Raw genomic sequence first — 24,072 nt, 5'->3', positions numbered from 1 at the left:
TATTTTTGAGACAGAGCATGAGCAAGGGGAGGGTCAGAGAGAGAGGGAGACACAGAATCTGAAACAGGCTCCAGGCTCTGAGCTGTCAGCACAGAGCCTGACGCAGGCCTCGAACTCACGGATGGCAAGATCATGACCCGAGCTGAAGTCGGACGCCCAACCGACTGAGCCGCCCAGGCGCCCCTGAATACTACTGTTCTTGCTCACATCTTTTTATGCACATATATAGGCATTTCTGTTGGAGAAATTGATAGGTCATAGATAAACATGTGATGACCTTTTCTACCTACAGTCAAATAGTTCCCAAAGTGGTCGTACCATTTTAAAACATCCCACCAATATTTGATATTGTCAGTCTTTATTAATTTTAGCCATTCTGGTGTTCATGTGTAATGGTAGCTCATTGTGGTTTTAATTTGCACTTTTTCAATAACCAGTATGATTGAGAGCCTTTTCTTATGATCATTGACCATTTGCCTATTCTACTTTGTGAAATGTCTGTTCAAGACTTTGACCTTCTTTTCTCTTGCAGTATGGTCTGAATTTTTCTTAATGATTTGTAAGAAATGTTTATGGAGCTTGGATACAATATCTTTGTTGGTTATATGTTTTAAAAATAGCTTCCATGACTTTTCTTTTTTCTATCTTACTGACATCTTTTTGTTCAACAAGTGTTCCTAATTTTAATGAGGTCAAATCTGTCTCTTTTCCTTTATGGTTAGTATATTCTATGTCCTGTTAAAAATCTTTACTTATGTTAAGATCATAAACATATTCTCTTATGTTCCTTCTAGAAAGTTAGTAAGAAGGTTTTACATTCTTATTGAGATCTATAATCCATATGGAATTGATTTAGGTGGATGGCGTGAGATTTTTTTCAATATGGATATCCAATTGATAACGCGCCATTTATTGAAAACATTATCCTTTCTCCCTTACTCTGCTGTGACATTTTTCTCAGAACTCCACTAGTCATGGATGACTAGGTCTATTTCTGGACTCTATTTTGTTTACTTAGTTCATTTATCTTTGCCTCAATGTCACACTTTCCTAATTACTGTAGCTTTATGATAAATCTTAAAATATCAGAATTTAAATCCTACGACTTTGTTCTTCAAGATTATCTTGATTATTCTTTGCCCATTTGTGTCTGCAAATCTTTGAATCAGCTTGTCAATGCACATAAAGAGAAAACACATGGGATTTTGATTGTGGTCACACTGAATCTACAGATCAATTTGGAGAATACTGACATCATATAGGAGGTGAGGTTTTACTCTTCTTGAATTGATCTCAATTTATTTGTTTCCCACATAGAAATCTTGACTTTCTTTGGCTTTGTTCCTAGTTACTTGATGTTTTCTATTCCATTGTAAATGTGTCTTTTCTTTTACCTGTATTCTCTTTTTTTGGCAGAATTTTATGTGTGGGCGCGTTGATTTAAATAACTTTTCTCAGAAAGGGAGAAAATACCTTGAGTAGCCCTAATGACTTTTTCCCCAGCTTTATTGAGATACAATTGATGTACAACATTGTGTAAGTCTGAGGTGTAGAAGACGATGATTTGATACTCTTATATATTGCAGAAGGATTACCACTGTAGCATTAGCTAATGCCTCCATCCTGTCACATAGTTACCCTTTTTCTGTGGGGTAACATTTAAGATCTACTCCCCTAGTAACTTTCACGCCACGTATACGATACTGTATTGTTAACTTTAGTCACCATGTTGTACATTAGATGTCCGGAACTTATTCATCTCATGACTGGGAGTTTATACCTTTGGACCACTGTCTCTCCATTTCCCCTCACCTGCCCTCAGAACCCTGGTAACTACCATTCCACCCTTGGTTTCTACTGTATACTCTTCCTTCACTTGCCAATTGTGGTTGATCTTGTAGCAAGAAAAGTTATTAAGCTTTCCTGTTAATTCTACTAATTTACTTGTAGATACTTCTTCATTTTCTGCAAAAGCATGGAGATAAGAATGAGCGCCTACCTCCCAGGACTACTGTGAGGATAATAAGGATAATGATGACGATTGCTAGCAATAAATGAACACCTACTGTTTTTCAAGAGTTCTCCTCCTTCCAAAAGAACCACTTTCAAAAGTGGAATGAAACACAGGCTGTAGTGTCATATTGTCCTCAGCTTCTTGGATGTAAATGTAGCCAGAAAACCTAGAAGCTCAGGAGGATGAATTGCTGGCCCTGGTGAGTATTTATGACGGGAATGAATTTGCAAAACAAAACAAAACAAAACAAAAACAAAAACAAGAATCCCTCCAAGGTGGAGACACCAGGATCTATTTAGACTTTTCACAAAATCTGAAGGCATTTTTGAGCGCTATTTGCTTCTGCAAACACTTAGACAACCTGCTGTAAGAACACCATGACAGCGTGGTCCTGTTTGCCTGGACGGAATTTCTTTCTTTCTTCTTTTCTTTTTTTTTTAATGTTTGTTTATTTTTGAGAGAGAGACAGAGACAGAGACAGAGGGCGAGCGGGGGGAGGGCAGAGAGAGGGAGACACAGAATCCGAGGCAGGCTCCAGGCTCAGAACTGTCCATACAGAGGACGCGGGGCTCAAACTCACGAATCATGAGATCATGACCCGAGCGGAAATCCGAGGCTTCACCCACTGAGCCCCCCAGGCACCCTGCCCAGATGCAATTTCTTAAGGAAGAGACCCTAGCTGAATATTGTCTCTCCTTTTGACCTCAAGATGGGTTCTCAGAAAAAAGTGCAGAGGATAGCTCAAGCCTCTTTGGAGGACCTGCCAGACCTGATATAAACAAGAGGAAGTTGTGGGTGAGAGCCCCACACAGGATGTGGAATCACGGCTGAGTCTGAGCCAGGAAATCTTGGACTTGGATCAAGCTCAGCAGATAAAATGCTTGTTCCTGTGCAATATCTGTTTGTGTGAGAAGGTGGGTGGTGAATGAGTGAATGCATGTACTTTTGGAAGTGCAGGCATGCGTACTTCAAAGGCTGTCCGAAAGACTACTTTGAAATCCAGATCAGAGATGGCCAAGTTCAATGCCTCAACTGCCCAGGACCCAGGTGCCCTTTGGTAGCCACTCTGGGTCAGGTCAAAGAACTAGTAGAAGCAGAGTTATTTTCCCGTTATGATCGCCCTCCCCTCCAGCCACTGTGGACTCGATGGCAGATGTGATGTCATGTTGCCAGCTACCTGAAATGTGGGAGCCTGGCTGCACAATGGACATCTTCCCTGGCTGCAACTTTGCTTTCTGTACCTTGTTCAGGCTGACGCTACCATATGGGATCTCTCAACATAAAGTGACTGCAGAAAAATTAAGTTTTATGAAATGAGTACTTGCAAGCAGGCGAGGCCAATAAAAGACTTTTGGAACAGAGGTGTGGTAAGAAGGCACTGGAAGAGATGGAAAGTAAGAAGTGACGAGAAAAGAATTAAAAAACCTGCCCGTGTTGTGAGACTCCCATGGAGAAATTAGATGGATATAACAAGGTGGCGTGGATGCAATGTTTCTGTTGGGTTGAGTTCTTTCTCTAGAGCAGGCCCTTATGAACACTTCACTGATCCTGATTCCCCATGTCTTAACTGGTTGTAACAGTTAACACAGGCTGTGGATGTTAATGGAGATATTTGGGAAGATGAGATTGAAGACTAGTTACCTCCTACTGCGCAAGATGTGAAAGTGGAATAGTTTAGCTTAGTTTTATTAAATACGCAAAGTAACTTCGTAGAAGTTTTAGGGGGCCATTCATTCACTCTTCTTATGTAAAAGATATGGAAGAACAAGGTTTATATTTTCATATGGTATTACTTATTTAGGCACGTTCATACATTTTTCAATGAGCATAATTGGGAAAATTATAAGCCGTAAGTCTCAGCAAATGAAAACTGGATATCAAACATAAATAGTACAGTGTGTCCCAAACTTTGAATAGTTAAAAATTAAATTTTTATTGGGTGAAGGGGAGTGGGAGATACAGGCTTCCAGTGAATTAATAAGTCACGGCAATAAAAGGTACAGCATAAAGAATACAGTCAATGTAATAGTGTTGTATGGGGACAGATGCACTTGTGCTGAGCACAGAATAACGTCTAAACTTGTCGAATCACTATGTTGTGCACCTGAAACTAACGTAACACTGTGTGTCAACTACATTCAAATAAAAATAAATAAATAAAAATTAAATATTTGTTTTCTTCCCCAAGCGTTAGGTAATGAGATGGGGTCATGAGTTAGACATATAGACCTGCTTGCCTCTGAGAAGCATCCCTCTAATATATTTTATGTGAGCCCCTTTGGTACTACTTAAAATGGAGGTGGGTAAGAAGCCTTATTCAAATTGTGCTGAGAACCTCATCTCATTTATTCCATGTTACGTCCCTTCCAACCTAGATTTCTGCTAAATTAGTTCTCTGTGGAGGGAGCCCTTTATTCTATAACTGACTGGATGGCCTAGCTTCATTTTGATCTACTGCTTTTCAGAATAGAAATTTATAGATAATTTTTAAAAATATTTTAATATCCATAAAGACTGTGAGTCACTTTTTTATTTCTTAGTGGTGCATGGTCCCTGGTTTTGAGTCAAGTCTAGAATTTAATGAGAGTGGCTCAGAAGAAGTTCAACCCCATTCATCTTTCCTGGGAAGTAAAGCCTAGATTTGGAACAATTTGTCCCTTTGCTGTCTTTTGTTCTATATTCTCTCCCTTTAACCTCACCCTACCTTCTGTTGGTAAGGACAATTTTAATATTATTTCCAGCAGCACAAAGTTCCATTACCTCTGTTAAAATATGACAAAACCTATTATATTCTCGAGCTAAACTTTTTGTTATCTGCTTTTTTATCCTGTCTGCATCACTGTAGTTCCAATCTTAACTTTCTGAATTCTTTTTAAAAGTTGCTTTTTAATGAACTAAGGGATTTGGCTTCCTACTTTTTTTTACAATAGCTGCTTTTTTTGGGGGGGGGGGGTAATTTGGGCCCAGTACTTAGATCTCTACTGGGGGTTTTGTTTGCTTTTTGAAAAATTGCCTTTCCTTATGGTTTGATGAGTGCCTTGGTAGCAAAATAAAGATTTTTTTGAGAATGAGAAGAATTCAGCTACATCCATGAACATGTTCTTTTTTCCTATCCCATCCCTGAAAATTGGGGAATCATTTTTTAACCATTTTATGTGTGTATATGCAAAGAATCAGCAAGAACTGTGTCTAGATTGTTAGCAAAGATGCTTAATCTTAAAAATAAAAACAATTTCTAAAAATTGTCATAAAAAAAAGACAGAACAGATGTAAGCTTTGCTCTATGGAAGCCACCAAACATCTCCATCTTTTTTCCCTGCTAGCAGAGAGGAGCTGAAGGAGGAGGGTCCTGGAAGCAGAGGGCAGACCTCTGTCTTGTTGAGGCTGGGTAGAGAATGCAGTGAGATTGTGACACCAAAGCAGGGAAGCATGGTCAACTTTCGTGAGTCCTTCCCAGGGTTGACCAGCAGGCCAGCTGCTGAGCAAGCTGCAGTTCAGGGTTATTTGGAGATCTATCAGAACTTAGAAGCACAGAACCCCTGGCACTGAGGTATTCATAATCCATCCTTGGGTAAAGCCAAAGAGAAACATTATTCCTTCCCTTTCCTGTACTTCACTTTTGCTTAAGCAAGCTCACTTTCCCCATTAAAAGAGAATCGCAGAAACTACGATAAAGAGGTGATGTTGCCTATTCACTTTGCGTTTACCCAATTTATTAGTTTGGGCACTGAGTATCTCTGTGTCCCTAGCAGCAGATGCAAGGCCAGATCTAGCCCAAGGGCTAGCAAATACAAATTAGTAAGTAGTGAGAAGGTTGGATTGTGGGGGACTTTGAACACCGGATTAATGAATTTGGATTTTAGGCATAGCCTACAAAGTCCTAACATCAAGGGGAAAAATGTAGTTCAGTGGAAAGAGCATGGGCTTTGGAGCCATATAGAGTGTGGAATGTGAGCCTTGGTCCTGCTGTTTAACAAGGGCCATAAAACAAAGGGCCCTTTGAGAGCAGTTGGATGTATTTTCTTATTCTTAACCAACTCAAACCAAAGCAACATTTATACAGTAACAGCCAAGCAAAATAGAAGACTGCATCAACAATTTATAAAAATTGACAAATGGTTTGGATATTACTAGAATGGTTAAGTGGGAAGACTGTGCTTCCACGTGATCATTGGTAACACGGAAAAATGCTTTTGATTTTCATGAGTTGACCTTATATCCAGCAAACCTGTTGAACTCTCTTCTGAATTCTCTTAGTTTGTTCTTTGATTGATTCTGTTGGTTTCTCCAGGTAAGGGGTTGTATCATCTGCAAGTAATGACGATTATATCTCCACCTTTTCCATCCTTGCACCTATTTCTTATTTTTCCTAATAGCATGGGCCATGTTCTCCCTTGTTACAGTAAACATTTGCACTATTTCCTTCCAGTTCTAAATGGAATGTATCCAAAATTCCTTGTTTAAATATAACATTCTCCCCAAGAGTTTGACCTTTAGTCTTTAGCATGTTTAGTGAGTTCTTTTCTTCTAATTTCTTAGGATCTTCTACTATAGTTAGTTTTTTTTTTTTAATTTTTTTTTTTAACGTTTATTTATATTTGAGACAGAGAGACAGAGCATGAACGGGGGAGGGGCAGAGAGAGAGGGAGACACAGAATCGGAAGCAGGCTCCAGGCTCTGAGCCATCAGCCCAGAGCCCGACGCGGGGCTCGAACTCACGGACCGCGAGATCGTGACCCGGGCTGAAGTCGGACACTCAACCGACTGAGCCACCCAGGCGCCCCTATAGTTAGTTTTTTTAATTTATAAAATACTTTCTCTGGATCATTTAAGGTAATCCTATAATCCTTTTCTGTTTATTAACAGAGAATTACATTGTTAGGTTTTCTGATATTATATCATCCTCACAATTTTAGATCTACCCTAATTAATCATAGTATATTTTTAACATATTCTTAAGTTTGATTATCTACAAATTTCATTTGGAATTCAAGCACATACATACAAAGGAAATATGGCCTATTGTTTTTCTGTACTTTATCGTTGTCTGTGTTTGAAATCAAGATAATACCTCCTAAAATCATCTGGGCAGCTCTTACATTTCCTCTATTTTCCGGAACATCTTGTGTAAGACAGGAATTAATTGCTCCCTTAAAGTTTACAAGATCTGAGATGACCATCTAACTCAACCATAATTAATGAATGTAAAAAGGACACATTTGAGAATAAAGGAAAGCATTGTTAATAATTATGCTAGGGCGAAAGAGTGTGAACAAGGATGGTTTTAAGCAAAACAAACTTGAACTCAGTGTTAATACTTTATGAGCATGAGACTTAGTGGGAGGAGAGCCTTCTGAGCACCATGCCAATGTCTTCATGCTTGGTTGATCTATTCAGGTTTATATTTCTTCCATTACTACTCTTGATAGATTGCTTTTCTTTGAAGTATTTTTAAAATTTATTATGCATTTTTGTTCATCCTAGAACAAAGTGTTCTGGAAAGCTGGCCTGCCCAAACCATCGTATGTGATTTTTATATCCCTTCAACCTCTTTCAATCTAGCACGGTCCCCATTTTGTCACACACTGACTTGTTGAAGGCACTGGGCCCATTGTTCTTATGGTGACCCCTCCTCTGTTTTGTCTGGTATTCTTCAGCCTGTTCACCAATATATCACATCAATATGAGGTTGGTTCTAATGGTTTTATTGAATCAAAGTAATATTTTTTGCAAAAATGCCTCAGAGGTGAAGCTATGTTCTTGATATTGCAACACATCAGGGATCACTTAATATCTGCCTGTCACTCAGTATTCAGATTCACAACCGGATTAAAGTGATGAGTGTCTGATCTTTTTATCGGACAGTGCTGGTTTCCCCTTTTATATTGCAATTAATCCATATGTGCTACTTTTCCTATACAAATGTGTCATCCCATGTCAATCATACACCTAATGGATTTAACACAAATTATAGTCCTTGCCTGAGTCAATAAACTCCTTAGGATTTTCAGGATACAACTCAGTAAAATAGAACTTTCCCTCATCAACTAGAGCTATTTGATAACTAGAAATATAGCTCCTACTGGAGAGGCAGGATGACTACATAATGCATTCAAATTAGTTACTGGTGTTCGAAGTAAGAAGTTTGCTTTGTGGCTGCCTCAAAGGGTGACATATGAGTCTTTCTGGTTATCCATCCTCTGAGTATCATTAGGCAATTATGTCTTTTCATTGATTCAGTGTATTTCAATCCATTATATTTGGCATGATGTTTGACGCCCAGATTATCATCACTTTAGGAAGCAGACATTTCTTCCAGCAGGATCCTGTGTCCTTTTACATGCCTCATACTTTTTAAAATATTGAAATAAAACTATAAATATTTATTAGTGTTTTAAATAAGTTCAAATAAGAGGTATGATAACTAGTGCAATTTCAAAATAGTGATGAGCATAAGTGATATCTCAGCATATATACAACATCTTTAATATATGATTATTTTTCTTTCTTTTGGTGGTAAAGTCAGAGGAATAACTAATACTAGTGAATTTATTGTCCACATTCATAAGTCAAGGAAATGCTTAAATTTCAGTTAGAGCTTTTTTGACAATAAAGACATTATTTCTTCATTCATGTATATATAGCCCTCAACTTATGAACATGTACTAGTGGGAAAAGCTTTGGCCTCGCAGTGAAAACAAATGGTTTGGCAATCTAGGGCTGCCTCAGTCTCTATCCCAGCTTCACTGAGATACAACGGACATATAGCATTGTATTCGCTTAAGGAGTAAAACGTAATGATTTGATATATGTATATATTGCAAAATAATTACCACAATAAGTTTAGTTAGCATCCATCACCTCACAGACACAATTTTTTTTCTTGTGATGAGAACTTTTAAGATTCACTCTCTTAGCAACTTTCAAGTGTACAATACTCTGTTGTTAACTATAGTCACTCTGCTCTACATTAGGTCCCCAGAACTTATTTATCTTATAACTGGAAGTTTGAACCTTTTGACCACCTTTACCCATTTTCTCCACCTGCACCCTCCACTCCTGGTAACCACCAATCTGTTCCCTGTTTCTGTAAGTCCAGTTTAGATTATACATATGAATGAGATCATACAGTACTTATCTTTGTCTGACTTAGTTCACTTAGCATGATGCCTTCAAGATTTCTCCATGTTGTTGCAAATGGCAGGACTTCCTCCTTTTTATGGCAGAATAATATTCCAAATATATATTGGAATATTATTACATGTAGTATAACATAATATTATATATATGTATGCCATATATATATATATATATATATATATATATATATATATCACATTTGTTCATCCATTGATGGACACTTAGGTGGTTTCCAAGTCTTAACTATTGTAAATAATGCCATAATGACCTGTTATTTTTTAAAACTTCCATGATTTCAGCACAAGAAAATATCCTTTGCTCACCTTGTATGTTCCCAGCACTAGATAAAGATTCAGCTGTTTCTCTAAAACACCTAGATTCCTTTTAGTAAAGAGCTGACTTTGAGGCCAACATCTGGGCATTAGGCTCACTGCCAATAGGATGCTATTGTTTCTGATAATTTCAGTTGATAAAACTAAAAGAGTTAGATTTTTTTTTTAAGGAAAAGATTTTTTTTGAAGTAAACTCTACCCCCAAAGTGGGGGTCTAACTCACCTGCCTCATGATCCCAAGATCAAGAGTCACATGCTCTACCAACTAAGCCAGCCAGGTACCCCTAAAAGAGTTATATTTTAAATGCCTATGAAGTTTTTGGATATTTTTTTGTAGCCACTTAAATTTGGATCTCTAGAGCCCTCCAAAAAGCCATATCATTCAATAAGAAAAGCAAATAAAAGTAGCCCCTAATTCATGCCTACAACATAATCAGAAGAGAGACTCAGATGTTATTAATCCATTGAAATGTGTTGAGATTTTCCCAGTATGTCATGATATTTTATAAATGTTCTGTCTATACTTGAAAATAATATTGTTAGGATGTGGTGTTCTACATGTGTATATTAGCTCTATCTTATTAAGTAGTACTTATTAACTTGATTGTTTATAATATCAATTACTGAGAAAGGTGGTTTTTAAATCTCTCACTTTAATTGTAGATTCATCAATTTCCATATTTCTGATTATTTTTATACACATATATCCCTATGGTGTATTATTAGATACAAGAATATGTTTGAAAACATATTTTGCTATGCAGTGATCCTTTGTACCTCAGCAATGCTTTTTCCCTCGAAATCTATTTTTTCTAATACTAATTGAGCTAAAAAAAGCTTTCTTTGGCTTAGTATTCACTTGGAAATCTTTGTGTCTTCTTTTCCTTTCAATCTTTCTTGACCTTTTCATATCAAATACGCATCTCCTAATTTATACACAAATTTAATTCTATCTTGTTTGCTTTCGGTTCCCCCAAAGAGTATTGTTGTGTTTTATAAGTGAATGATTGCTTATATTTGCCACGTATTTTATAAATATCATACTTTTTGTCCTTTGGAATCTCAGACCTTCTGCCTGAAGCATGTCCTTTAGAATGCCCTTTCATGAGACCTTATTACAGCAAATTCTTCCCATTTTTGCTTGTCTAAAAATGTCTACAGTACATCTTCATTCTTAAATACCAACTTCACTACATACAGATTATCTGTGTGATGGCTATTGTAGTTTCAGCATTGCCTGTGACCTACTAAATGCCCTTCAGAGGGCCACTTTCCTCTCTGGGGCCCAGTTTTATTGTGTTTCATCTTTTTCACAAGAAGATGACAGTAATGTTGGTCATTACTGTCATACTGAAGCCTGGCATGAAAAAAAAATGCAACCAAGTAAATGAGGATCTAATTGGTTTTATTAAGCAATTTATGAATCAAGCAATCCCATCTAGCAAATAGAAGGGAGCTCTGAGGAGTTGTACAAAATGGAAGGCTTTTATAGGAAAGAATGTAGGGCAAGGAAGTTATTAGCAAAAGAAAAGAAAGGATTGTTGTAGGCTATCCCTTTCTGTGGGGAGTGGGGGGGAACTAGGGGTCTTATCATGCAGATTACCTCATCTTCCTTTGTGTTGGTGGTGTGTGTGTGTTTATGTGGAGGGGTGGGGGTGGTTTAGGGATGGAGAGGGCCTTGTGACAGATGACCTCATTGGTGCTGACAAAAAAATTCCTGACTGACTAGTTAAGACTGCATTTCTGTGGCAGGCTGAAACTGCCATTATGTTAGTATGATAGTAATGGTGGCCATTCCAAAATAACCATTGAGCAATGGCCATTTCCAATAAGCAGAGAGTTGAGGAGGGGCTAGGAAAGAAGAGAAAGGAAAGGAGAGGGTGGGAGAATGGTTATGTTGACTCTGAATAGTGGAAGGCTGTGAGAAACTTCCCCCAAGGTGCTCTTCTGGAAATGCTTCAAGAGGCGCCTCCTCTGAACCTACCAACCCTGTTTCTTCTTCTACCCAACCTCCAAATTCTTATGCTTGAACCAGTCAGTGCCTGTGAAGTTCCCACCCAAGTAATTTAGGAAATTATGGGGAAAAGCCACTAGACACTTTTCATTCTGAGGAGGTAATTGAATTCCATTCCAGTAGACCCAGATTCACCCCAGTTACATGGATCCACTTAGGATAAGGCCAATCAAGACCCAGGTTCAACCCAAGTGCAAACGAATCCTCGGTTCTGATCACTCACACCATCACTCAGACTAAGCCAAAGGTCAGACTCAATCCTAAATCCAACTTCCAACCCCACTCTACCCTGGGTCTACTCAGATTTAGCCTTAAGCTAACCACAACCTAACTGTACCACCAATAGCCCCAACATAGCCCATTACCCTGCCTAATTCCCACACGTAGGTTCATCTGGCCTTAAATTTCATCCTCTATCCAGACCATCCAAATCATTAACTTCCCTACTACAACTGTCCACCTAAGAGTAGTCCTGAACCCTCTTCCCAATATCTCCCCCACTGTTCACCCCAATCCATCTGTCCATGTCCAGAGCAGTCCCTCAGAGATCCCCAACTTGGACAACTTGGACCAAGTCTCTTCCCAACTTGGACTCAGTCTCTTTACCCTAGCCCTTCATCTAAGTGCATATTGTATCAGTCTTGTATCAGTCAGAGCCCTATCACTTGTTTTTACAGAAGGAATTTAATACTTAAACATACCATGACTGTTAATATTAACTAATTTAATATTAACTTTAATATAAAGAATCACGAACGAGGCATTTAAGAACTGAAAAATTAGGACACAAAGCTATCACAGAGATAGGAACTTCAGGAATCAGCCACTATGGCTGGGGCAACAAGAAAAGAGATGGAAAGTATTAAAACTTAGGAACTTGGAGGAAGGGGCCCATGGAGCTGAAACCCAGACTTCTGAGCAAAGAGCTCTGCTCAGCGAGAGCTGCTTTCTCCGTGAGGCACAATGAAGCTGGCTCTGTAAATACTCGAATATTGCAGATTGGACCCAGCTACGGCTAAGGAAATGCACTGCCGATACCAGAGTGAAGAAAGAGCAAGGCTGGGCAGTGCTGGTGGCGAGGACGGGAAACCCTTAGGAAGCAAACAGGATGTGGGCGCTTTCCTCCCCGAGCCTCGCAGTGTCCCTCTAGCACCCCCTATTGGCAGAGCCTAATGAAGCGACTGCAAAGAAAGACTGCGTTGCGCAGGGCGCTGGCGTCAGCGTTACAAAAAGGGCCACGGTCGGTTGGATTTGGAGCTGAGACAACAGGTAACAGCATAGTAAGTGGCCCACGTATCAGTGCCAGCCTGGACTTAAGACCCCTGCCTGAGCCTCCTACCATTCGAGCACTGCAGCCCCAGTCTCTTAAATCTACCTTGGCAGAAAAGGGCCGGAAAGAGATATTGACAAGAAATGAACATGGGGGCAAATTCACCAAGATGCCTGAAACCAGTGTCAAAGAGAAACCCACAGGCCCCAAAATGGAATCCCTTCTGCTAAGCCAAACCAGGGCTCAATACCTAACCTAATGGCAGTTTCAGCCTCCCCCAGAAATGCAGTCTTAACTAGTCAGTCTGGAATTTTTTTTGTCAGCACCAATGAAGTCATCTGTCACAGGGCCCTCTCCATCCCTAACCCGCCACCCCTACCCCATTCAAAGTTTTATCTGCATGATAAAACCCCTTGTTCTCTCCCACTCCCCACAAAAAGGGATATAGCCTACAACGGTCCTCTCTTTTCTTTTGCTAATATCTTCCTTGCCCTACACTCTTTCCTATAAAAACCTTCTGTTTTGTACAACTCCTCAGAGCTCCCTTCTATTTGCTAGATGGGATGTCATAAATTGCTTAATAAAACCAATTAGATCCTCAGATTTACTTGGCTGGGTTTTGTTTTTTCATGCCAGGCTACAGTTGTTGGCTATCCTCATGTAAGTTCGGTATCCTAAAACAAGGCCAGGACCACAGCACCCCTGAGAGTCCTCCATTATCTGAGTTCTGTGGACCAGAGATCAGGATACGAAGCTCCGTGGCTGCAGGGTTCCAGAAGTGGGTGGCTAGTTCATGAAGGATGGAAAACTGTTTTTGCGGCAGGGCTGAGCTCTGACAATGTTAGCCAAAGCAGGGTAGTTTTTAGTCAGCCATGTAGACAGGGAGCGAACTTGCCTGAAGTTGACCTAGCGGGCTGACAACATTTAACACATGTCCCGGCTAGACACAGAGTGAGTTAGTGGATACTGGCCAGCACCCATAACAAAAGTGGGCCTTCCCTCCTAGTAAGACAAACGGGCAAATTCCAACCACTGGCCCTTGTGTGCAAGACACATTGGGTTTGTTTTTTTAAGAAAAGGAAACTTTAAAATAATTAACTATCCGTGTCCTCTTGGCTCCCATGGGCACGAAGAAGGCGGAGAGGTGGGAATAAAAACAGAGGGAACAAAGGAAGCAAGGGAAAGAGGAAACTGAGAAGGTCAATCAGTATTTATCAAGCAACTAGTTTGTGTCAGGCTCTGTTCTAAACAACAACTGGTGCAATAGTTACAGATAGAGATAAGGAAATAGAAGTTCCAACCCGGTTGTTAACTTTCCCAAGGACATCAGCGGCTGAGAACCGGGAGGAGAACGCAGAATTATCTGAAGTCTTAAACAAAGCCCATTTTCCTTTTTTTTTTTTAATTTTTTTTTTTAACGTTTATTTATTTTTGAGACAGAGAGAGACAGAGCATGAACGGGGGAGGGTCAGAGAGAGGGAGACACAGAATCCGAAACAGGCTCCAGGCTCTGAGCGGTCAGCACAGAGCCCGACGCGGGGCTCAAACTCACAGACCGCGAGATCATGACCTGAGCTGAAGTCGGACGCTTAACCGACTGAGCCACCCAGGCACCCCAACAAAGTCCATTTTCTTCACAGACACTGGGTGGCATGGAAGCCAGTAGAAGAGATATTTATCAAATGATATTGTTGAATCAATATTTTCTTAACAGCCACTATTAATTTAAACATAGCCAGTTTTGGGTTTAGATGAGAAACCTGGGGGGTTGTTTTACTCATTTGTTTCATCTCATGAGAGGAGTTGGAAGATCCAGTGATCCCCTGGGGCATTTTATCTGTAAGGGAAGATAAAATATGACAAATATAATAAATAGGACAACCAATTGGAATCACAGACCTCAAGGAAGTTACAGCTAATTTCTTGGGGCATAACGATAAAGCCTGGGTGGTTTACAAAACTGCTTTGTTAGGATTAATCTTCATCAGAATGGTTTTATCAAATTGGATCTTGTTTCCTTCCCTAGCAGACTGCATGGGAGGAGGGAACATTTTCTTCTTATCTTGTTGAAATTTATTTCACCAACAGTGAGTAAGAGTTAGAGTTTGAGGACAGGTGCTGGAATCTCAATGAGTAATAAGAGGGGGAAGGAGAAGCCAGTTCAAAACTTCCAGACAGACGAAGAGAGTTTTTAACAAATAAGATATGGAGCTTGTAATGTTTTACACATAAAATTCTCCTCTTTATTGCCATTAAGTGACACTTCAGATTTGAGGTTTCAGAAGATGCCTTAGCCCCTTTTTCCAGGAAATCTTTTTCTAGAATGCACTACCCCTTTTTTTCTTTTTTCTTTTTTCTTGTCTTTGTTTGTTTGTTTGTTTGTTTGTTTGTTTCTTCCTAGTAAATTCTACCCCAAACATGGGGCTGGAACTCACAACCCTAAGATCAAGAGTCGCATGCTGTCCTGACTGAGCTAGCCAGGCACCTCTAGAATGCACCACCCTTTAATATTGTCCACGTGAGAACATTTCCTGTGTGTGAGTTAGGGCTGCAAATTATGCAACATTCCATAATTATCACTGCTAAATATAAATGGTTTCTTCCCGCACCATTATTATACTGTACTTAAAAAAATGTTTAAATTAAATTTAATTATTTTAATAGGCTCTTTGCCCAATGTGGGGCTTGAATTCACAACCCCTAGATCAAGAGTCATGTGCTCAATGGACTGAGACAGCCAGGGGCCCTTATATGTACATTTTAAAGTCAAGAAAACACAAGCTGAAGGATTTTTTTAATTCCTTTTTTTTTTTCATATCCAAATACTCAGAAACCTTCTTTAAAAAAATGTTTATTTATTTTTGAGAGACAGAGAGAGACAGAATGTGAGCGGGTGAGGGGCAGAGAGAGAGGGAGACACAGAATCTGAAGCAGGTTTCAGGCTCAAAGCTGTCAGCACAGAGCCCCACGCGGGGCTCGAACCCACAAACCGTGAGATCATGACCTGAGCTGAAGTCAGACACTTAACCAACTGAGCCATCCAGACGCCCCAGAAACCTTCTATATATATACTTTTCTTTTACCAGACCTCCTCCCTCAGGGCCCCTTCACACTTCTTTCTCCTTAACTTTCCCTTTTATTCACTCAGACCTTTCTGAAACTTCTTAATTGTCCCTTAATCACATGATAACGTCACTTTTATATATGAATTTTTACAAGAGATCAGTTAATGTCAAGCCTGCATCCTCCTTCCAAGTCGTCCATTTTAGTTAAGGATTTATAAACTGGGACTTCAAAGCCAGCCACCTTTCATCTGCAAGACTGATACTTCCTCAGTCCAGCCAACAAACTATTATTTAATAACAAACTATTATTTAATAAATCATTGCATGCATTTGAAAAGAACATAGAGTCTAATCTTTGAGAATCAATTTCTGTTCTTAGGCTCCTTCCAGTTCTTGGACAGCATAGGTCTTTTTTTTTTTAAGTTTATTATTTTTCAGGGGGGACACAGAGAGAGGGGAACAGAGGATCCCAAGCGTGCTCCCCACTGACAGCAGAAAGCCCAGGGCAGAGCTCCAACTCATACAGCGAGATCGTGACTTAGGCTGAATTTGGATGCTAACAGACTGAGCCTCCCAGGTGTCCCAGGACAGCAGAGGTCCTGACTACCCACAGTTTTTTCAGAGTGTCCATTAGACTTATACCTGGTCAACATCCAGAGGTGTCCAGAAAGGCCTCCAACTATAGAATATCTCTCACTGTGGTGCCCCAGCTAGAATCCCCATCAGGACTTTACTCCCCTAGTTGCCAGGAGAGCTGTCTGCTGACAGCCCACAGCTGAGCCTCTCTGGACTTGCCCTCTACTTGAAGAAGCTGCCATACCAAAGCAATGTTAGATGTCAATTATACCGGGGGGGGGGGGGGGGGGAAGAGAGAGAGAGAGGACTGTTCTAATAAAGAGATTTGGTCCAGTTAAAAAAAAAAATTATCTGGACCACTCTTCACGTGTTTGAAAATCTCTTTAAATATTTACAGAAAGCCTTCAAATGTAGATATGAACTATTTTCTTTGCCTGAACCCCGTAAACGTAAAACCACTTTTATAATACCGTTAAGCAATTTGGAAAGAATCTAAATAGAACATACTAATCAAGCCTAGAGCTAAAATGTCCTTTCTCTGTGTGTATCAGGCCATAGACTACGTAAGCAAGGTGAAAGAGTACATTTTTGGTGCAAATAAGTCGTTACCTATGAACACCAAAGCTGGTCTGCATATAAAAACTGCCCATCAGTCTCTGAAGGTCTAAATTTGAGTCCCAGGTTTGGACAAGGGCAATATCTTGAGCAGCATCATAGGAAGTTGGTCAGTTGAACATAAAAGCGTAGGTGCATGGAAGGGTGTGTGCCGTGTAGCAAGTTGGTTTTTGAACTGGGAGGGTCTTCTGAATACCAGGTGGTGCTACAACCAAGGGGATAGCCAAGAAATCCAAGAGCCCTCAAGATAAACCTGTAATTTGAAAAGAAAAGAAAAAGCAAATCATAGCTGCGTGAGATCAGGAAAAGACCTGCCTGTGTGAATAACTCGAGCCATGATAGTTCGTAATGACCACTGTAGATGTTAAAACAAGGATCATTAGAAATTTTAGCTACTCCAGAAGCTAGGGGACCCTTACTTTTACAGTTATCGAAGTCATAAAATACCCTAAATGCATAATGAGAGTCAGCGCTCTTTTGAGATATGAGAAAACACATTTGATGAAGGGAGAAAGGTCTGCCGCCTGCCTGTACAAAATGCATAGAAAACCAAAAATATTGGCTAATTCATTTTGAGAACAGACTACCTACTTTGAGTGCAACTTTCTCATCTCTGATCTACCAGTCTTTCTCCTCTACTTAACTCCAATTTCTTTGTGCACTAGTTTTAATGTATCTTGATATGTACTTATGTGTATATAAACAGTATGTGTTTAAGTAAACAATGATTAAATGGCAATGTAAGCTTTAATGTTGAAAACATAAAATATCTTTTTAAAATTTATTTATTTATTTTTAAAATTTGTTTTAAGTTTATTTATTTTTGAGAGAGAGGGACAGAGCGTGAGCAAGTGAGGGGCAGAGAAAGAGGGAGACACAGAATCCAGAGCAGGCTCCAGGCTCTGAGCTGTCAGCACAGAGCCGGACAAGGGGCTTAAACTCAGGAAGGGCAAGGTCATGACCTAAGCTGAAGTCAGATGCTTAACCGACTGAGCCACACAGGCTCCCCTAGTGTTTATTTATTTTTGAGAAAGAGAGACACAGCGTGAGTGAGGGAGGGGCAGAGTGAGAGGGAGACACAGATTCTGAAGTAGGCTTCAGGCTCCTAGCAGGCTGATGGCTCAGAGCCGGATGTGGGGCTCAAACTCATGAACCACCAGATCATGATCTGAGCTGAAGTCGGACGCTTAAGCTACTGAGCCACCCAGGCGCCCTGAAAACAAAATAGCTTATCAAGCATATTTTAAGACAATATATATAATACTTTGAATGGCAGGACAACTTAACTTGGGCAGGTAGAAGAAAAAAATAATTTATATCAATAGGAATACATAAGGTTTAAAAAATTAAAACTATGTGGTAACTATAGACTTCATTTTCTGTCCCTCTAAAGTTTCATTTTTTAGAGTTATCAAGATGAACAAAGATTTCTATTCTATTGGCCATAATGTTAAATTGTTCTAAAGATCCTAGTTCAATGACATCGTTCAGGAAATACAGGTAAGTTCACTTTAAAGGACAATGAAGTCATAGTTTATAGTAACAACTTGACAGAGAAACAAAGACATAAGTGGTGAAACTGTCACTCCACATAAATGAAACCTATCTGAAATTTACAAGGAACACAGGCATAAATGTTCTATGTTTAAGTATCAATTATTTAATTGAAGACCTAGGTTTACAGTTCATCTCCTTAAATATTATTATAATTAATAAAAACTGATCTACAAAGAATAAGGAATTTAGGTATTTAACTATTTTATAAAATAATAAATAAACTAAAAGCCTTGGATTAAAAAACAATTTAATGTTTGTGTTTTTATTTCCTGAGGCAAATTCAGAAACAGTATATTTAACCCAGAATTATTTAACCCAAACTTCAAAAGCAAAAATAAAAATGTTTCCCTTGTTTGGGAGAACTAATGAGAACAGAGAACTGTAAAAATCTGTCTCTCAACCAAGTAATGTGAAAAACTTCACAGAAGGTTTCATAATGTCTTTTTATGGTTACTCATTATTAACCTAAAGTCAATTTGCATATCTTTTGTTCTTGATATTATACTGAGTAGGAACACTCAGATCATTAAACTAACATTAGATTTTTCTCTTTTCTCACCCAAAAGCATTATTTATTGGAAGTATTTATATTAGAATACAGGAACACTATTTAAGTAATGTTTAAGAACTTTGTGATTTTGCAGGGTCTTTATACGTTTTTATTTATATATTTTTTTAAATTTTATTCCTGAAAGAGCATAATATTCTTTTTGGACCAAAAGAGTTTACAATTTAGTACTTTAATTTTTTTCATTTGCAAAGAACCTTTTCAAGTAAAAAAACCCTCATGAGATTAAGTCCTCTGAAGACAGGGCAGACTTCTTTAACTTCTTTAAACGTATTCGCACGTTACAAGGTTTAATTGATGGTTCAGCCCCTCAAGTGCTTGCCTCTTTCTCCTAGGCTGAAGATTTTTTCTTAAAATTCTGGCAGATTTAAGGCATTAGGAATTTGGGGGTGATTTTTAATTTCCCCCCTGGGGCATTAATAAAACCTTTACACCCTTTCCAATAACCTCCGTACGTAGCCTCCGCCTCACCTGTTCCATGTAGTGATACCTTTTCAAGGAAACTTTTTTTTCTCAGTCATATCATTCTACAACATTCAAAGATGCGTGGCCTCTGCAACCATACGGTATTTGGTGGCATCACAGAGCGTCGTAAAAACAGAGACTCTGGGATCACAGAACCCTCTTGGATCTTCCACTCCCGGCCTCTCAGTGCACATGGTCTCACCCTTAAGAAAAAGTCTCGCAAACTACAGAAGAAACTACAAATTCTTGGTCAAGCTGGACTTTTGTAGAGCAACCCTTATTTTTCAAGGAAAAGAAGAAAACTAAGTCTCTCTTCAGAAAACACACTTACCGAGTGGCTTTGAGCCTCCTGTGAGTCAAAGCTTTCCCACCAGGGGGCAGCAGTTCCCTGATACTGACGACAAGGAATGTTCCAAATTCAGGTTTTTGTTTCCGGGATCACCGGTACTCCAGTCCTTGTTCACAAGCAGTAGAGAAGCATTGTCACAAAATAAGTAAGCCTGTTTGCCTGGAAGCAGATAAAATTCTACACTCATCAACACTCAAAATCCATTGCAGGAGGACAGAAACAAGGTTTCCTCCTCTGAGATCATTGCTGATGGCTTCTCAAATAAATCCCATGAATATACCTATATATACCTATATCCCATGAATATACCTATATTCCATGAACATACATGGGGCAAAAGCCATAAGTCCACAATTGGCAACAAATACAACGTCTGTTTTTTTAAATTTCCCAATGCCTATGCGTTCTTGGGGAAATGGTTGTTTAGAAGTGTTTTTAAGACTCAAGCAGAAATAAATCTTTACCTTTCCTTTGGCAGCTCATCGTCTCAGCTTCGAATTCTCTGCTGGGGTTAGCCAATCTATCACCTGGCATTGTTATTAATTCAAATGATTAAAGTCTCAAAATTTTGTTGAAATAAGAAACAGCAAATCATTTTATTTCCTCTATTCATGTGGAAAATAAGGAAATGCCAGTAATCTCTTTCCTCTCTAACAGAGAAAAATCCCATAGCATCTATGTCATTAATAAAACAGAGTTGTCATTTTAGGGATTATGAAGGAAGCTTTCAAAAATTAATGAGGTCAAAACAGAAGGACACAGGAATCCGCGGGAAGGGTACCCACTGGCCAAAGTTGTGACAATTTGAACATCAGAGAAGGATATAGAGGTTTCATGTACTAATCAAGTTGAAATAAGTCCACTAGAACCTGTTTCCACTGATTAAAACTTACAACTCTGGACAAAATGCAAGAAGCAGCTACCTGAGGAAAGAGTTAAAAATAGGCCGATTGGAGATGGGAATTAAAATCTAAGGGATGGGGGCGCCTGGGTGGCGCAGTCGGTTAAGCGTCCGACTTCAGCCAGGTCACGATCTCGCGGTCGGTGAGTTCGAGCCCTGCGTCAGGCTCTGGGCTGATGGCTCAGAGCCTGGAGCCTGTTTCCGATTCTGTGTCTCCCTCTCTCTCTGCCTCTCCCCCGTTCATGCTCTGTCTCTCTCTGTCCCAAAAAATAAATAAATGTTGAAAAAATAAATAAATAAATAAAATAAAATAAAATCTAAGGGATGACACACAAGGGTGATTTGCTCAAGGATTTTTTCTTCTTTTATCTCTCAGCTTTGACTTAAAGGGAGCCTCAGTGCAGAATTGGACAGCAGGTGCCAGAAGCAAAGTCTTTGGGGGAAGCTAACTTCCTGATCAGAGAAGCAGGAAAAAAATGGGTCCCCTGTGAACCAAAGAATGTGTGTATATGGATCGGAGATCTCCACGGTTTTGTCTTTTTCCCTCCCTGCTCCAAGGACAGACCCAGTTGTGGGCATCCATGGTAACAAAGGTGCAAAATTCTGATTTTAAAAACTCATCTTTCTGTGCAAACAAACAAAAGACATGGAAAGGGATATTTTATGGTCCAATATGTATAAAAGAGATCTCCATTATATTTTCCCCTCACTATTTTGCCCCCAAGGTGATCTAAGTGGCATATAACTGTGTGCCGGGAGCCGATCCATCCAGCCTTCCTGATGGCACAGCCCGGGTGGTTGGCAGAAGGGCAACGCACAGCGACCCTCCGAATGGGAAGCTACTGATATCCCTCCTGTGACTCATCATGGCCATCCCCAAGGTCCAACTGGCATTGATGGTTCAAAATCAACCCATGGGGGCAAACTCGGGGATATCTTCTGGGGATGACCCCCAGTACAAAAAAGAAACCTTATATCCAGCCAGTGCCACCCCCGCCTGCCTGTTCCCTACCTAAAGGAAGGATAGCCCCATATATTTCCCAGCCAAGGAGGCAGACAAATGGGTTCGAAGTCCCCACTCCGGCAACAAAGGAATATATCCATGGATACAAGTTACTCCAACCCCTAGGCCCACTTGGACCCCAGGAGGCATTCCGGATGATAATTGGACCTGGTGGGTTAAGGTACAGAATGGTTCATTAGCTCCTAGGTATACATTGTCTCTCTGGGAGCGCATAAGGCGTGTGTTCCCAGGGCCCGCTTGGCTCCCTCCCGGCACCCCAGACCAAAGCGAATACTTTTGTTCCTTGTACCACAAATGGTTCAAAGGAACAATTAAGAAGTCATGTCCCTGTAAACGTTCCACTTGAGGTGTTGAGAGCTAGATGACCTTTCATGAAAATAGCAAAGCAAATGCTTTAAGTATATAAGTTATAGCTTTTAAGCTATAAGTAAACGTAGGTACATAATGGAAGTAGTATGAAGAAATTAATCAATAAGCAAAAGACAGGAGGGAACGTGACAAAGAAATAACCATGAGGTTCCTTAATGGGTGATTACACAAAGGAACATTTTTAGAATTAGGTAAAGCCGAGAAACATAGATGACGCACGCTACAAGGAAATTGCTAACAAATATAATGCCGCGTTTGCCACAATAAAACAGCCAGTCTAACACGCTGCTGTTGTCTGTATCCATTTGTTATTGTCGCCGACGCCGTTCATCCTTCGGGAACCCCTGGACCTGCTGGGGCTGGACTCCAGCAAGTGTGCGGTAGTATAGATAGCTAAAACTCCAACAAACACCTATCTTTCTAGCCAGAAGACTCAAGAAGGACCTTGGGATCCAGATAACGTAAAGGGAAGTAGCATAGAGGAGAGTTGGACAAGAGGGTAACCAACTACTATGTATGAATTGGCATAAGTGCTAGGCTTTACCCGCAAGCTGCACGTGCGTGTTAGAGGCCCAACGCAGAATGACACGTGCTTTCGTGTTGACTTAGGGTATTAAAAAAAAAAAAAACCCAGTTCCCAGATTAACCCATGAAAGGTGCATGGGCCAGACGGATGCAAAACAGGACAGCAAAGTCTTTGAAATTGGATCCGAAGCCACTACCCACAGAAAGTAAGGCAGAACGAGCAACCTGAATCTGAAGTTGATTGCTTGTCAAAAACAAAAGAAGATCAACATGCTCCGGGGACTTTTAATAGAACTCAGAATCTCACAGCAAAATATTCAAATACCTAAAATATGATCCAAAATTACCTGTGTCCAAAGAGCTGGGGAAATGTGACCTATTCTCAAGGGAAAGGACAATCAACAGATGGCAATCCTAAATTACCTAGATATTAAAATTCTCAGGTAAATACTTCAAAGCAGATATTATAACCATGCCTCATGAATTAAAGGTAAACAGTTTTGAAATAAATGGAAAGACAAAAGTTCTCGCAGAGAAATGAAACCTGTTTAAAAAAATGGAAAGTTTGGAAATGAAAAACAATGGTGTTGCCAATATTTTTGATTTTAGTGACTGTACTAGGTGTATAGAGGTATCTCGTTATGGTTTTAATTTGCATTTCCCTAATGACTGATGACGCTCAACATCTTTTCACATGCTTATTTGCCACCCTTACAACTTTGGTAAAGTGTCTGAATCTTGTTTATTTTTTATGATTTTTTAATTTTTAACGTTTATTTATTTTTGGGACAGAGAGAGACAGAGCATGAACGGGGGAGGGGCAGAGAGAGAGGGAGACACAAAATCCGAAGCAGGCTCCAGGCTCTGAGCCATCAGCCCAGAGCCCGACGCGGGGCTCGAACTCACGGACCGCGAGATCGTGACCTGAGCCGAAGTCGGAGGCTTAACCGACTGAGCCACCCAGGCGCCCCTGATTTTTTAATTTTTAAAGTTTATTTATTTTGAGAGAGAGAGAGCAAGCAGGGGAGGCATAGAGAGAGAGGGAGAGAGAGAATCCCAAGCAGACTCCATGCTGTCAGCCTGATGTGGGGCTCAAACCCATGAACTGTGAGATCATGACCTGAGCCGACACCAAGAGTCAGACGCTTAAGAGACTGAGACACCCAGGCGCCCCTGAATCTTGTTTATTTTTTAAATTGAATTTTTCATCGTTGAACTTATGCATTCTGGATACAGGTCCTTTGTCAGATATGTGATTTGCAAATATTTCTTCATCTGTGCTTGTTTT

General features: G+C 39.9%; 1 pseudogene; it reads left to right on the top strand.

The window, feature by feature from the left end:
* The first annotated feature begins 2,319 nt into the window (after window positions 1-2,319).
* Window positions 2,320-4,858, top strand: LOC106985999 (E3 ubiquitin-protein ligase RNF14-like; annotated as a pseudogene).
* Window positions 4,859-24,072: the final 19,214 nt, after the last annotated feature.

The sequence above is a fragment of the Acinonyx jubatus genome, chromosome A3 (assembly GCF_027475565.1).
Source record: "Acinonyx jubatus isolate Ajub_Pintada_27869175 chromosome A3, VMU_Ajub_asm_v1.0, whole genome shotgun sequence".
Classification (NCBI taxonomy): Eukaryota; Metazoa; Chordata; class Mammalia; order Carnivora; family Felidae; genus Acinonyx; species Acinonyx jubatus.
The sequence above is the reverse complement of the archived record's forward strand: the minus strand, read 5'-3'. Positions and strand labels throughout refer to the sequence as shown.